The 14,538-nt window shown below is 36.8% G+C and overlaps 1 non-coding gene across 1 annotated transcript; it reads left to right on the top strand.

The window, feature by feature from the left end:
* The first annotated feature begins 12,558 nt into the window (after positions 1-12,558).
* LOC130937789 (small nucleolar RNA R71) lies at positions 12,559-12,666 on the top strand. Its single transcript, XR_009068988.1, has one exon. It is a non-coding gene; the product is annotated as a small nucleolar RNA R71 (small nucleolar RNA).
* Positions 12,667-14,538: the final 1,872 nt, after the last annotated feature.

Raw genomic sequence — 14,538 nt, 5'->3', positions numbered from 1 at the left:
TCAAGAGTCTCTTGTCGACAGGGATCTCGAAAAGTGTTGATGGCGGAGACGTCGGGGACAAAGTACATGAGGCGCTTGCACTCTACCTCCTGTAGCTTGAGAGAGATGCCCCTTACAGGCCCTTTTGGATGTGCTTCATGAGGTGGGTTGAGAATCCCACAATCTTGTTGCGGAGCCTCTTGAAGGGTACGATGGCCACCTCTCCTAGAAGCTCATCAGAGAGTAGTATCCCTCTATCACTTACCTTGACGACTTCTTCATGTCTATGATTCTTCGTACAAATTCGTTCCATCTCTTTTTCCTATTGCTTATTTTTAAGGATGGATCCTCTCAATTTTTTTTTTGATTGTTTGGTAGTGTGATTTCTCAACTTACATGTCTAAAGTGAAACTAAGAAAAAACATATGACAAAAAATGTTAAATATAAAATATCACGCTTTACCAAATAATTGAAAAAAAAAAAAAAAGAATCGGCTCTCTATTCTTTATGAAACTCAAGACCATGCCCCTAGTCCTCTACTACTAACTACTTACTATTACGATTTTATTTCTTTGAGTCGTGTATGATGGTATGTATACTAATATGTATACTACGGACAATGGAGTAGGCCCTAAGCAATCAAAATCAATTGTCTACTCCAAATCAAATCCGATAAAATTATGGCTTTTTGGATCGACGAAATTAGTTCTTTTAAAGTAAAGAAATTGATAAAGTGATAAAGAGGAGATAATTTTCATTAAGTTTGTAGCTTTCACTATCTGTAAGTTTTACAATCTTAATTTAAGAATGATTACCCTCTTCCTTTATTATTTTACTAACTCCTTCACTTTAAAAGATTTTGGTCTCGAATCAACCTCCTATAAAGTGCATATTTTACTTGAGATTAAAATGTCACAAACTATTTTCAATATAGAGTGTGTATGACAACAGCATGATGCAAGTGGTGAGAAATATACTGCTATGGATGGTGTCAGATTTTAGTGGCACTAGTTAGAAATGTGTATGATGTTATGCAAAAATCGTGCTCACCGATTTTTATTGTTTAACTCTTTTTTTTTAAAAAAAATCCACCTTCCGATTTTTATTATTTAGTTGTAAAAAGAAATTCAGAAATCGCATCTACAATTTCCTTTTTAATTTTTTTTTTCAAAAATCTCACCCAACAATTTTTCTTTTTGAATTTTACATAAAATGTCCCCCGGAAGTTTATAAAAGAAATTTGCCTTAAAATGTATTCATCCTAATTCTGAAAATAATTAATAGTTTAGATAATTTCCCTTTTATAAATAGTTAATTAATTTTTTAAATGAAAATATAAAACATTCCCACCATAATTAAAAAAATTTTCACTAAAATAATATAACCACTTGAAAATTTTTATGAACACTAGTCATTATGCTATCACTAACAAATATTTTCTCATTCTCTTTTTAATCAAATCCAACAAAAGTTATGATGTTACAATGAATAACTAAATACATTACTCCGAAAAACTACTCTAAAATCCAGGAATAACTAATACATTCCACTGAAAACACTCAAAACAAATGTTAAAGCTATTGAATTGAAAAACATATAAGTTCCTAACTTAAATAAATGATGAGCAAGTCCAACATTTGCCAAATGGTTGTGAGAAAAAAATAAAATAAAATGAAGTGATAGTATCATCCATGCAAATGATAAAACAAGAACTTGTTTCCATGGTTGAATGCTTCTCCTAACGAGACAAAATGGGACTTGATCCCTTGAAGAAATTAAGTAATTAGTGATCAACTAAAATTTATAGGTAGTTACAATTTTTTTTATTACAGGTGGTTAATAAGCTGCACTATTTTAAATATTTTTTATACATTTTTTTAAAGAAAGTGATATTGACTAACTTATAAGAATAAAATAATTCAACCATTAATTATTTGAAAAGATAAATATGAAGGCACTTTAACCTCTAAAGTGCAATATGCATTGTGCACTTTAGAAGAGCTGTTTTCGTGCTTTTCTATTGATTTTTGAATATTTATGTGTGTGTGAAAGATATTTTTTAATGGATAATTCAATTTAAATCTCAAAAGTTTGTATTAAATAACATTAATAAAAAAATAAATTAAATTAATCTATTTCAAATGCTGAGTAAACACCTAATTTGGCCCCTAACTATTATTTCGAAGGACAAAGCGCTTCGTGATAAAAAAAGAGCTCAAATCGGCCCTATTCCTGTGCTTCATGAGACAAAGCAACCTTTCTATCATGTCTCGCATTGAGGGCTAACATAATTTACCTACGTGATTAGTTAAGTTGATGATGTGTCTGTTAAGTGTTTCATTGGCAACCCAAAAATTTTCAGGGACCGCGAGGTACAAAAAATTAAAACAAAACGAAAACATTTGCTAATAGTTATCTTTATTAAGAAATATTAGAATTTTTATTCTAATTGTGATCCAATTTGTTAATATAAAAATTAGTTTGTGTGGTGTTATAATTATTGATTAATTATATTGGCAGTTGGTCTGTTCTTTGATGGAAAGAACACGACTGTTCACAAATTTTATAAAGTTTGGATCCCCAATTCTGATTACACAATAACAAAAAAACACACATTGATTCCATCTGGCTCTGTGATTCAAGAATTGGAAGTTCCAAATTAAATCAAAGAATTTATTGACAATGGCTGGAGGTACGTAAATTACCGATTTTATAAAATATCTAACATGTGGTATCAGAGCCAAATTTTCTCTGCCTTGCCATTTTAAAATTTAATTACTGTGTATTATTTTGATAAATTGTTTTCAAAGAAGAATGTATAGTATGAATTTTGAAATAAGAAAAACCATTGAAATTAAAGTTGACGTACCATAAGAAGAGGGAATAAAAAATAATATTTTCAGAAGGAATCTTCTAAATTTGTGTCGTAGTTGTTCTTTATAATAGTATAATTTTTCATGATTCCCATAAGTTTTTTTATCCTTGAATATAAAAAAAAAGAGAGAGAAAAAGAAAGGGAAGACGGTGGAAGAGAGAAGACAGAAAGAACTTGTTTCAATAGATAGATTTTATGCTTGCTACTTTTACGTTGAAGTTGATGGGTTGTTATATAACATTAAATGCTTGCTAGTTTTATGTTGATGTTGATGGGTTCCAAAATTTAAATTTGTTATAAAAATTCAAATTTTAGTTGGAGTGAGGTTTGAACTTGAATCTTTTAAATATTGTCAAAATGTTTGTCCACTGGATCATCTTCACTTTCATATGATTCATATTACTGAATTTATTTATTTGATGATTATATTTGAATGCAATATAAATTCTTCCGCTGTATATCATATTGTGATTAATATATGATTTATTGAGGAGTAGCCACAGCATCCTTGATAATAATTATATTTAAAGAAATCACACAAATATTAATATGATATATTTGTAATTGTTGTGAATTATATAATAAACTTACCCACAGAAATTTATTATGTTATTCACATATAATTAGATTGAAATAGAAAATATTTCTTATTTCTTAATTAGCCTACAGGTATTAAGAAGTAGTATTTTATTTTCTAGTTTCAATACTTTAGTTAGTATAGTGAATATTATGTGTGTTAAAATCTTTACCCACAAGTAGATTTTAATGACACTATGATTCATATTTATTTTGATATGACTTGCATTGGCATGTATTATCATATGTTATGGATTTTGATGTGCCTATTTAAAGTTGAGTAATGTTAGCATGATTTATTATTTGCAGCAGTAATGATATCTGAAACTGTATCTGAAGTTCATTTGTTAAGTGGTGACAACTATAAAGACTAGAAAGATAAGATTCTCTTTCACTTAAGGTGTGCAGACCTTGGCTATGCTCTTCGTAGGGAAGAGCCTCCGACACCTACTGATGCTAGTTCTCAAGTCAAGGTAGCATTATACGAACGGTGGAAGAAATCCAACTGTTTAAGTATAATGTTCATTAAGTCTCGTATTTCAGTTAGTATCCGAGGTTCAATTCATGATTGTAGGAATGTCAAGGATTATATGAAGGCTATTGATGAACAGTTTGAGTCTTCTAGTAAGGCACTTGCAAGCACCTTAATGGTACGATTGTTATCTATGAGGCTTACCGGCGTAAGAGGTGTGTGTGAACACATCATGAGGTTGGGAGACATTGCAGCACAACTGAAAGTTTTAGAGGTTGAGATCTCTGACTCATTTTTTGTGCATCTTATTCTGAATTCTCTTCCTGCCTAGTACGGACCATTTAAGATTTCTTATAACACACATAAGGAAAAATGGTCCATTAACGAATTACTGGTGATGTGTGTGCAAGAGGAAGGAAGGCTAATTCATGAATTTGATGAAAGTGCACTATTTGTGACAACTGAGGATCGTAAAAAGCAAGCTCATAAGAAGAAAGGAAAGGGTATTGTATCCCATCCTATGAAGAAAGAAGGTGCACGGTGTTTCTTTTGTAAAAAGAAAGGACACATGAAGAAGGAGTGCCCAAAATTTAAAGTTTGGCTTGAAAAGAAAGGTACTAACCTTTGTGATCTTATTCCTTCAATGTGTTTTAAACCTAATTTTGTTGAAATATGTCATGAAACTTGGTGGATTGATTCTGGTGCTGAAATTCATATTTCAAATACCATGCATGGTTTCATAAGGAAAAGGAAACCAATAGGAAGTGAACTAAGCATCTATATGGGCAATCGGATGCGTTCACGTGTGGAAGCTGTTGGAACATTTAGGCTTGTATTAAGTAATGGTTGTATTTTAGATTTAGAAAAAACCTTTTATATTCTAGATTTTTCTAAAAATTTGATTTCTTTATCTAAGCTTGTAAAACAAGGATTATGTATAAATTTTTATGATGATTCTGTTGACATTATTAAAAATTCTAATATTATTGGACGTGGTACTTTAATTAGTGATTTATTTAAAGTCCATTTAGCTAATAATGTTCCATCTGGTCTTATGGTTATGCATGGTAATGGTATGAATGAAACATCCTCCATGTTGTGGCACCGAAGGTTGGGACACATCTCTATTGAGAGAATGAAGAAATTAGTAAGTGATGGGGTTCTTGAACCTCTAGACTTTACTAATTTTGATACTTGTATGGATTGCATTAAGGGAAAGCAAACCAAAAAGTCTCAAAAAGGTGCCAAGAGGAGTTCTAACATATTAGAAATAATTCACACTAACATATGTTGTCCTGATATGTCCTTAAGTGGTCAGAAATACTTCATCTCTTTTATTGATGATTATTCACGATATATGTATCTCTATATGCTTCATAATAAATATGAGGCATTGGATGCTTTTAAAGTTTATAAAGCTAAAGTAGAGAAACAATGTGAAAAGAAAATTAAGATCGTGAGATCAGATAGATGTGGAGAATTCTATGGGAGATATACTGGAAGTGGACAAGCACCTGATCCATTTGTAAAGTATCTTCAAGAGGATGGTATTGTGGCACAATACACCATGTCTGGCACACCAAATCAAAATGGTGTAGCTGAAAGAAGAAATAAGACTTTGCTGTATATGGTGAGGAGTATGCTTAGCAACTCCAATCTTCCTTTATCCTTGTGGAGTGAAGCCCTTAAAACAATTGTGTATATATTAAATAGAGTTCCAACAAAGGCAGTTTCTAAAATACCATTTGAGCTATGCAAAGGTTGGAAACCTAGTTTGAATCATATACGTATTTGGGGTTGTCCTGCTGAAGTTCGGGTTTATAATCCACAAGAAAGGAAGTTGGACCCAAGGACGATAAGTGCCTATTTTATCGGCTATGCAGAAAGTCTAAGGGTTATAGGTTGACTACAGGAAAACCTTTTCTCCTGTTTCAAAGAAAGACTCTTTCCGCATCATTATGGCATTGGTAGCACACTTTAACATAGAATTGCATCAAATGGATGTGAAAACGGCATTCCTTAATGGAGATTTGGAAGAAGAGGTCTATATGAGACAACCCGAAGGGTTTATCTCAAGTGCTGGTAAGGAGTTAGTTTGAAAGCTTAAGAAAGCAATGTATGGTCTTAAGCAGGCTTCCCAACAGTGGTATTTGAAGTTTCACAATGTGATTTTTTCATTTGGGTTCATTGAGAATATTTCTGATCAATGTATATATCACAATGTTAGTGGGAGTAAGATCATATTTCTCATCTTATATGTAGATGATATTTTACTTGCAACAAATGATTTAGGGTTGTTACATGAAGTGAAACAATTTCTCTCTAGACATTTTGATATGAAAAATATGGGTGATGCATGGTGCGCGAAATTGTGAACAATACTTTTTTCACAACTCTCATAATCCCCGGTAATGGCTCCAAAAACGTGGTAGCTCAATACCATGGCATTACACAACTTCGCACAACTAACCAGCAAGTGCACTGGGTCGTCCAAGTAATAAACCTTACGCGAGTAAGGGTCGATCCCACGGAGATTGTTAGTATTGAAGCAAGCTATGGTCATCTTGTGAATCTTAGTCAGGCAAACTCAAATGTATATGATGATGAACGAAAATAACATAAAAGATAAAGATAGTGATACTTATGTAATTCATTGGTAGGAACTTCAGATAAGCGCATGAAGATGCCTTCCCTTCCGTCTCTCTGCTTTCCTACTGCCTTCATCCAATCCTTCTTACTCCTTTCCATGGCAAGCTTAAGCAAGGGTTTCACCATTGTCAGTGGCTACCTCCCATCCTCTCAGTGAAAGCGATTGCATATGCTCTGTCACAGCATAGCGGAATTCATCTGTCGGTTCTCAATCAGGCCGGAATAGAATCCAGTGATTCTTTTGCGTCTGTCACTAACGCCCCGCCCTCAGGAGTTTGAAGCACGTCACAGTCATTCAGTCATTGAATCCTACTCAGAATACCACAGACAAGGTTAGACCTTCCGGATTCTCTTGAATGCTGCCATCAGTTCTCGCCTATACCACGAAGACTCTGATCTCACGGAATGGCTGGCTCGTTTGTCAGGCGAGCACTCGGTTGTCAGGCGATCAACCATGCATCGTGTTATCAGGAATCCAAGAGATATTCACTAAGCCTCAGATGCTTGTAGAACAAGAATGGTTGTCAGTCACCTTGTTCATGAGTGAGAATGGTGATGATTCGTGACAATCATCACCTTCATTAAGTTGAAGAACAAGTGATATCTTGGACAAAGAACAAGCGAAATTGAATGAAAGAACAATAGTAATTGCATTAATACTCGAGGTACAGCAGAGCTCCACACCTTAATCTATGGTGTGTAGAAACTCCACCGTTGAAAATACATAAGCATAAGGTTTAGGCATGGCCGAATGGCCAGCCTCCCAAAGTGATCAAAAGATCTAAAGAAAAAGGTTCCAAAGATCAGAAGATTCTTAATACAATAGTAAAAGGTCCTACTTATAGAAAACTAGTAGCCTAAGGTGTACAGAAATGAGTAAATGACATAAAAATCCACTTCCGGGCCCACTTGGTGTGTGCTTGGGCTGAGCAATGAAGCATTTTTCGTGCAGAGACTCTTCTTGGAGTTAAACGCCAGCTTTGGTGCCAGTTTGGGCGTTTAACTCCCATTTGGGTGCCAGTTCCAGCGTTTAACGCTGGGATTTCTTGGGGTGACTTTGAACGCCGGTTTGGGCCATCAAATCTTGGGCAAAGTATGGACTATCATATATTGCTGGAAAGCCCAGGATGTCTACTTTCCAACGCCGTTGAGAGCGCACCGATTGGGCTTCTGTAGCTCCAGAAAATCTACTTCGAGTGCAGGGAGGTCAGAATCCAACAGCATCTGCAGTCCTTTTTGGTCTCTGAATCAGATTTTTGCTCAGGTCCCTCAATTTCAGCCAGAAAATACCTGAAATCACAGAAAAACACACAAACTCATAGTAAAGTCCAGAAAAGTGAATTTTAACTAAAAACTAATAAAAATATACTAAAAACTAACTAGATCATACCAAAAACATACTAAAAACAATGCCAAAAAGTGTACAAATTATCCGCTCATCACAACACCAAACTTAAATTGTTGCTTGTCCTCAAGCAACTGAAGATCAAATAAGATAAAAAGAAGAGAATATGCAATGAACTCCAAAAACATCTATGAAGATCAGTATTAATTAGATGAGCGGGGCTTTTAACTTTTTGCCTCTGAATAGTTTTGGCATCTCACTCTATCCTTTGAAATTCAGAATGATTGGCTTCTTTAGGAACTTAGAATTCAGATAGTGTTAATGATTCTCCTAGTAAAGTATGATGATTCTTGAACATAGCTATTTATTGAGTCTTGGCTGTGGCCCAAAGCACTCTGTCTTCCAGTATTACCACCGGATACATACATGCCACAGACACATAATTGGGTGAACCTTTTCAGATTGTGACTCAGCTTTGCTAAAGTCCCCAATTAGAGGTGTCCAGGGTTCTTAAGCACACTCTTATTTGCCTTGGATCACAACTCTTATTTCTTTCTTTTTCTTTCTTTTTCTCTTTTTTTTTCGCTTGCTTTCTCTCTTTTTTTTTATTCACTGCTTTTTCTTGCTTCAAGAATCATTTTTTATGATTTTTCAGATCCTCAGTAACATGTCTCCTTTTTCATCATTCTTTCAAGAGCCAACATTCATGAACCACAAATTCAAGATACATATGCACTGTTTAAGCATACATTCAGAAAACAAAAATATTGCCACCACATCAAAATAATTAAACTGTTATAAAATTCAAAATTCATGCAATTCTTTCTTTTATCAATTAAGCACATTTTTATTTAAGAAAGGTGATGGATTCATAGGACATTCATAACTTTAAGGCATAGACACTAAGACACTAATGATCACAAGACACAAACATGGATAAACATAAGCATAAAATTCGAAAAACAGAAGAATAAAGAACAAGGAAATCAAAGAACGGGTCCACCTTAGTGATGGCGGCTCTTCCTTCCTCTTGAAGGTCCTATGGAGTGCTTGAGCTCCTCAATGTCTCTTCCTTGTCTTTGTTGCTCCTCCCTCATGATTCTTTGGTCTTCTCTAATTTCATGAAGGATGATGGAGTGTTCTTGATGCTCCACCCTTAGTTGTCCCATGTTGGAACTCAACTCTCCTAGGGAGGTGTTTAGTTGCTCCCAATAGTTTTGTGGAGGAAAGTGCATCCCTTGAGGAATCTCAGGGATCTCATGATGAGAGGGGTCTCTTGTGTGCTCCATCCTTTTCTTGGTAATGGGCTTATCCTCATCAATGGTGATGTCTCCCTCTATGTCAACTCCAACTGAATAACAGAGGTGACAAATGAGGTGAGGAAAGGCTAACCTTGCTAAGGTAGAGGACTTATCCGCCACCTTGTAGAGTTCTTGGGCTATGACCTCATGAACTTCCACTTCTTCTCCAATCATGATGCTATGGATCATGATAGCCCGGTCTATGGTAACTTCGGACCGGTTGCTAGTGGGAATGATTGAGCGTTGTATGAACTCTAACCATCCTCTAGCCACGGGCTTGAGGTCATGCCTTCTCAATTGAACCGGCTTTCCTCTTGAATCTTGCTTCCATTGTGCGCCCTCTTCACATATGATTGTGAGGACTTGGTCCAACCTTTGATCAAAGTTGACCCTTCTTGTATAAGGATGCTCATCTCCTTGCATCATAGGCAAGTTGAACGCCATCCTCACACTCTCCGGACTAAAATCCAAGTATTTCCCCCGAACCATAGTGAGATAATTCTTTGGATTCGGGTTCACACTTTGGTCATGGTTCTTGGTGATCCATGCGTTGGCATAGAACTCTTGAACCATCTCCGACTTGTTGAATGGGGTTGGTAAGAACTTCCCAACCTCTTCTTCGGATCTCATGTCGGATCTCCAGGTATTCACCCTTTTTGAGTGAAAAGGGGACCTCGGGGATCACCTTCTTCAAGGCCACAACTTCATAGAAGTGGACTTGATGCACCCTTGAGAGGAATCTATCCATCTCCCATGACTCGGAGGTGGAAGCTTTTGCCTTCCCTTTCCTCTTTCTAGAGGTTTCTCCGGCCTTGGATGCCATAATGGTTATGGAAAAATGAAAAAGCAACGCTTTTACCACACCAAACTTAAAATATTTGCTCGTCCTCGAGCAAAAGAAGAAAGAAGAGAGTAGAAGAAGAAGAAATGAAGAAGAGGGAGATGGTGGTGTGTTCGGCCAAAGAGAGGGAGAAGTGGTGTTTAGGTTGTGTGAAAATGAGGGTTTGAAGAAGGGTATATATAGGAGAGAGGGGTGTAATGGTTCGGCCATTATGGGTGGGTTTGGGAGGGAAAGTGGTTTGAATTTGAAGGGTGAGGTTGGTGGGGATTTATGAAGGATGGATGTGAGTGGTGAAGAGAAAGATGGGATTTGATAGGTGAAGGATTTTTTGGGGAAGAGGTGTTGAGGTGATTGGTGAATGGGGGAAGAAGAGAGAGAGTGATGGTGGGGTGGGTGGGGGTCCTGTGGGGTCCACAGATCCTGTGGTGTCAAGGAAAAGTCATCCCTGCACCAAATGGCATCAAAATTCACGTTTTGAGCCATTTCTGGCGTTAAACGCCGGGCTGGTGCCCATTCCTGGCGTTTAACGCCAGGTTCTTGCCCTTTTCTGGCGTTTAACGCCAGTCTGGTGCCCCTTTCTGGCGTTAAACGCCTAGAATGGTGCCAGACTGGGCGTTAAACGCCCAACTGCTAGGCTTACTGGCGTTTAAATGCCAGCAGCTTCTTCCTCCAGGGTGTGCTGTTTTTCTTCCTGTTTTTCATTCTGTTTTTGCTTTTTTCATTGTTTTTGTGACTTCTTATGATCATCAACCTACAAAAAAGATAAAATAACAAAAGAAAATAGTTAACTATAAAACATTGGGTTGCCTCCCAACAAGCGCTTCTTTAATGTCATTAGCTTGACAGAGGACTCTCATGGAGCCTCAGAAATACTCAGAACCGTGTTGGAACCTCCCAACACCAAACTTAGAGTTTGAATGTGGGGGTTCAACACCAAACTTAGAGTTTGACTGTGGGGGCTCTGCTTGGCTCTGTTTTGAGAGAAGCTCTTCATGCTTCCTCTCCATGATGATAGAGGGATGTCCTTGGGCTTTAAACACCAAGGATTCTTCATTCACTTGAATGATCAACTCTCCTCTATCAACATCAATCACAGCCTTTGCTGTGGCTAGGAAGGGTCTGCCAAGGATGATGGATTCATCCATGCACTTCCCAGTCTCTAGGACTACGAAATCAGTAGGGATGTAATGGTCTTCAACGTTTACCAGAACATCCTCTACAAGTCCATAGGCTTGTTTTCTTGAGTTGTCTGCCATCTCTAATGAGACTCTTGCAGCTTGCACCTCAAAGATCCCTAATTTCTCCATTACAGAGAGGGGCATGAGGTTTACACTTGACCCTAAGTCACACAAGGCCTTCTTGAAGGTCATGGTGCCTATGGTACAAGGTATAGAAAACTTCCCAGGATCTTGCCTCTTTTGGGGCAGTTTCTGCCTAGACAAGTCATCTAGTTCTTTGGTGAGCAGAGGGGGTTCATCCTCCCAAGTCTCATTTCCAAATAACTTGTCATTTAGCTTCATGATTGCTCCAAGGTATTTAGCAACTTGCTCTTCAGTGATATACTCATCCTCTTCAGAGGAAGAATACTCATCAGAGCTCATGAATGGCAGAAGTAAGTCCAATGGAATCTCTATGGTCTCATCTTGAGCCTCAGATTCCCATGGTTCCTCATTGGGGAACTCATTAGAGGCCAGTGGACGTCCAGTGAGGTCTTCCTCAGTGGCGTCCTCTGCCTCTTCTTCCTTCCAGAATTCGGCCATTTTGATGGCCTTGCACTCTCCTTTTGGATTTTCTTCTGTATTACTTGGGAGAGTACTAGGAGGGAGTTCAGTAACTTTCTTACTCAGCTGACCCACTTGTCCTTCCAAATTCCTAATGGAGGACCTTGTTTCAGTCATGAAACTTTGAGTGGTCTTTATTAGATCAGAGACCATTGTTGCTAAGTCAGAAGTACTCTGCTTAGAACTCTCTGTCTGTTGCTGAGAAGATGATGGAAAAGACTTGCCATTGCTAAACCTGTTTCTTCCACCATTATTGCTATTGAAACCTTGTTGAGGTCTCTCTTGATTCTTCCACGAGAAATTTGGGTGATTTCTCCATGAAGAATTGTAGGTGTTTCCATAGGGTTCTCCTAGGTAATTCACCTCTTCCATTGAAGGATTCTCAGGATCATAAGCTTCTTCCTCAGATGAAGCTTCCTTAGTACTGCCAGGTGCATTTTGCATTCCAGACAGACTTTGAGAAATCAAATTGACTTGTTGAGTCAATATCTTGTTCTGAGCCAGTATGGCATTCAGAGTGTCAATCTCAAGAACTCCTTTCTTCTGACTAGTCCCATTGTTCACAGGATTCCTTTCAGAAGTGTACATGAATTGGTTATTTGCAACCATTTCAATTAGTTCCTGAGCCTCTGTAGGCGTCTTCTTCAGATGAAGAGATCCTCCAGCAGAGCTATCCAAAGACATCTTGGATAGTTCAGAGAGACCATCATAGAAAATACCTATGATGCTCCATTCAGAAAGCATGTCTGAGGGACATTTTCTGATTAATTGTTTGTATCTTTCCCAAGCTTCATAGAGGGATTCTCCATCCTTCTGTCTGAAGGTTTGGACTTCCACTCTAAGCTTACTCCATCTTTGAGGTGGAAAGAACTTTGCCAAGAAGGCATTGACTAGCTTTTCCCAAGAGTCCAGGCTTTCTTTAGGTTGAGAATCCAACCATATTCTAGCTCTGTCTCTTACAGCAAAAGGGAATAGCATCAGCCTGTAGACCTCAGGGTCAACCCCATTAGTCTTGACTGTGTCACAGATTTGCAAGAACTCAGCTAAAAACTGATGAGGATCTTCCATTGGAAGTCCATGGAACTTGCAATTCTGTTGCATTAGAGAAACTATTTGAGGCTTAAGCTCAAAGTTGTTTGCTCCAATGGCAGGGATAGAGATGCTTCTCCCATAGAAATCAGGAGTAGGTGCAGTGAAGTCACCCAGCACCTTCCTTGCATTGTTGGCATTGTTGTTGTTTTCGGCTGCCATGGGTTCTTCTTCCTTGAAGAATTCGGTCAGGTCCTCAACAGAGAGTTGTGCCTTAGCTTCTCTTAGCTTTCTCTTCAAGGTCCTCTCAGGTTCAGGGTCAGCTTCAAGAATGCCTTTGTCTCTGCTCCTGCTCATATGAAAGAGAAGAGAAAAAGAAAATGTGGAATCCTCTATGTCACAGTATAGAGATTCTTTGAGGTGTCAGAGGAAACGAAAAATAGAAGAAAAGAAGGTAGAAGAATTCGAACTTGATTAGATAGAGTTCGAATTGTGCATTAAGAAGGAGTAGTACTCCATAAATAGAAGGATGTGGGAAGGAGGGAAGAGAATTTTCGAAACTTCAATTAAAAAGATTTTAAAAACATTTTGAAAATTTGATTGATAATTTTCGAAAATTGAAAGTGGAAAAGAGATCAAGTGATTTTTGAAAAAGATTTTGAAATTAGAAATAAAAAAGATTTGATTGAAAACTTATTTTGAAAAAGATGTGGTTGAGAAGATATGATTGGTTTAAAAAAATGTGATTGAGAAGATATGATTTGAAAACAATTTTAAAAGATATGTTTTGAAAATAATTTTAAAAGATTTGATTTTGAAAATTAGTGACTTGCCTAACAAGAAAAGATATGATTCAAACATTAAACCTTTCTCAACAGAAAAGGTAACAAATTTGAGATGTTCAATCAAATCATTAATTGTTAGGAAGTATCTTTGAAAAAGGAAAGAAATTGATTTTGAAAACATTTGATTGAAAAGATATGATTTGAAAAAGATTGGATTTTGAAAAACTTTGAAAACTTGAAAAAAATTGATTTTGAAAACAAAATCTTCCCCCTAGCACCATTCTGGCGTTAAACGCCCAGAATGGTATACATTCTGGCGTTTAACGCCCAAAATGCTACCTCTTTGGGCGTTAAACGCCCAACCAGGTACCCTGGCTGGCGTTTAAACGCCAGTCTGTCTTCTTCACTGGGCATTTTTGAATGCTCAGCTTTTTCTGTATAATTCCTCTGCAGTATGTTCTGAATCTTCAATTCTTTGTATCATTGACTTGAAAAGACACAAATTAAAAATATTTTTGGATTTTTAATAATCAAAATGCAACAAGAGTCAAATAACTATGCATGCAAGACACCAAACTTAGCAGTTTGTATACTACTGACACTATATGAGACACATAAACACTCCAGCCAAAAGAATTCAAAGATCAGAGTAAGAAATCATCAAGAATTACTTGAAGATCCTTAAGACACATGAATGAATGCATGCAATTGACACCAAACTTAAGATGAGACACTAGACTTAAGCAAGAAACATCAAATATTTTTGGTTTTTATGATTTTTTTTTTTTTTTTTGTGTTTTTCGAAAATTAAGTGGAAAAAGATATCAAAATTCTTAATGAGAATTCCAGGAATCAGTGCAATGCTAGCCTAAGACTCCGGTCCAGGAATTAGACATGGCTTCAC

The sequence above is a fragment of the Arachis stenosperma genome, chromosome 6, assembly GCF_014773155.1.
Source record: "Arachis stenosperma cultivar V10309 chromosome 6, arast.V10309.gnm1.PFL2, whole genome shotgun sequence".
In the NCBI taxonomy this organism is placed as follows: Eukaryota; Viridiplantae; Streptophyta; class Magnoliopsida; order Fabales; family Fabaceae; genus Arachis; species Arachis stenosperma.
This window is presented reverse-complemented; position numbering and strand designations above follow the sequence as displayed.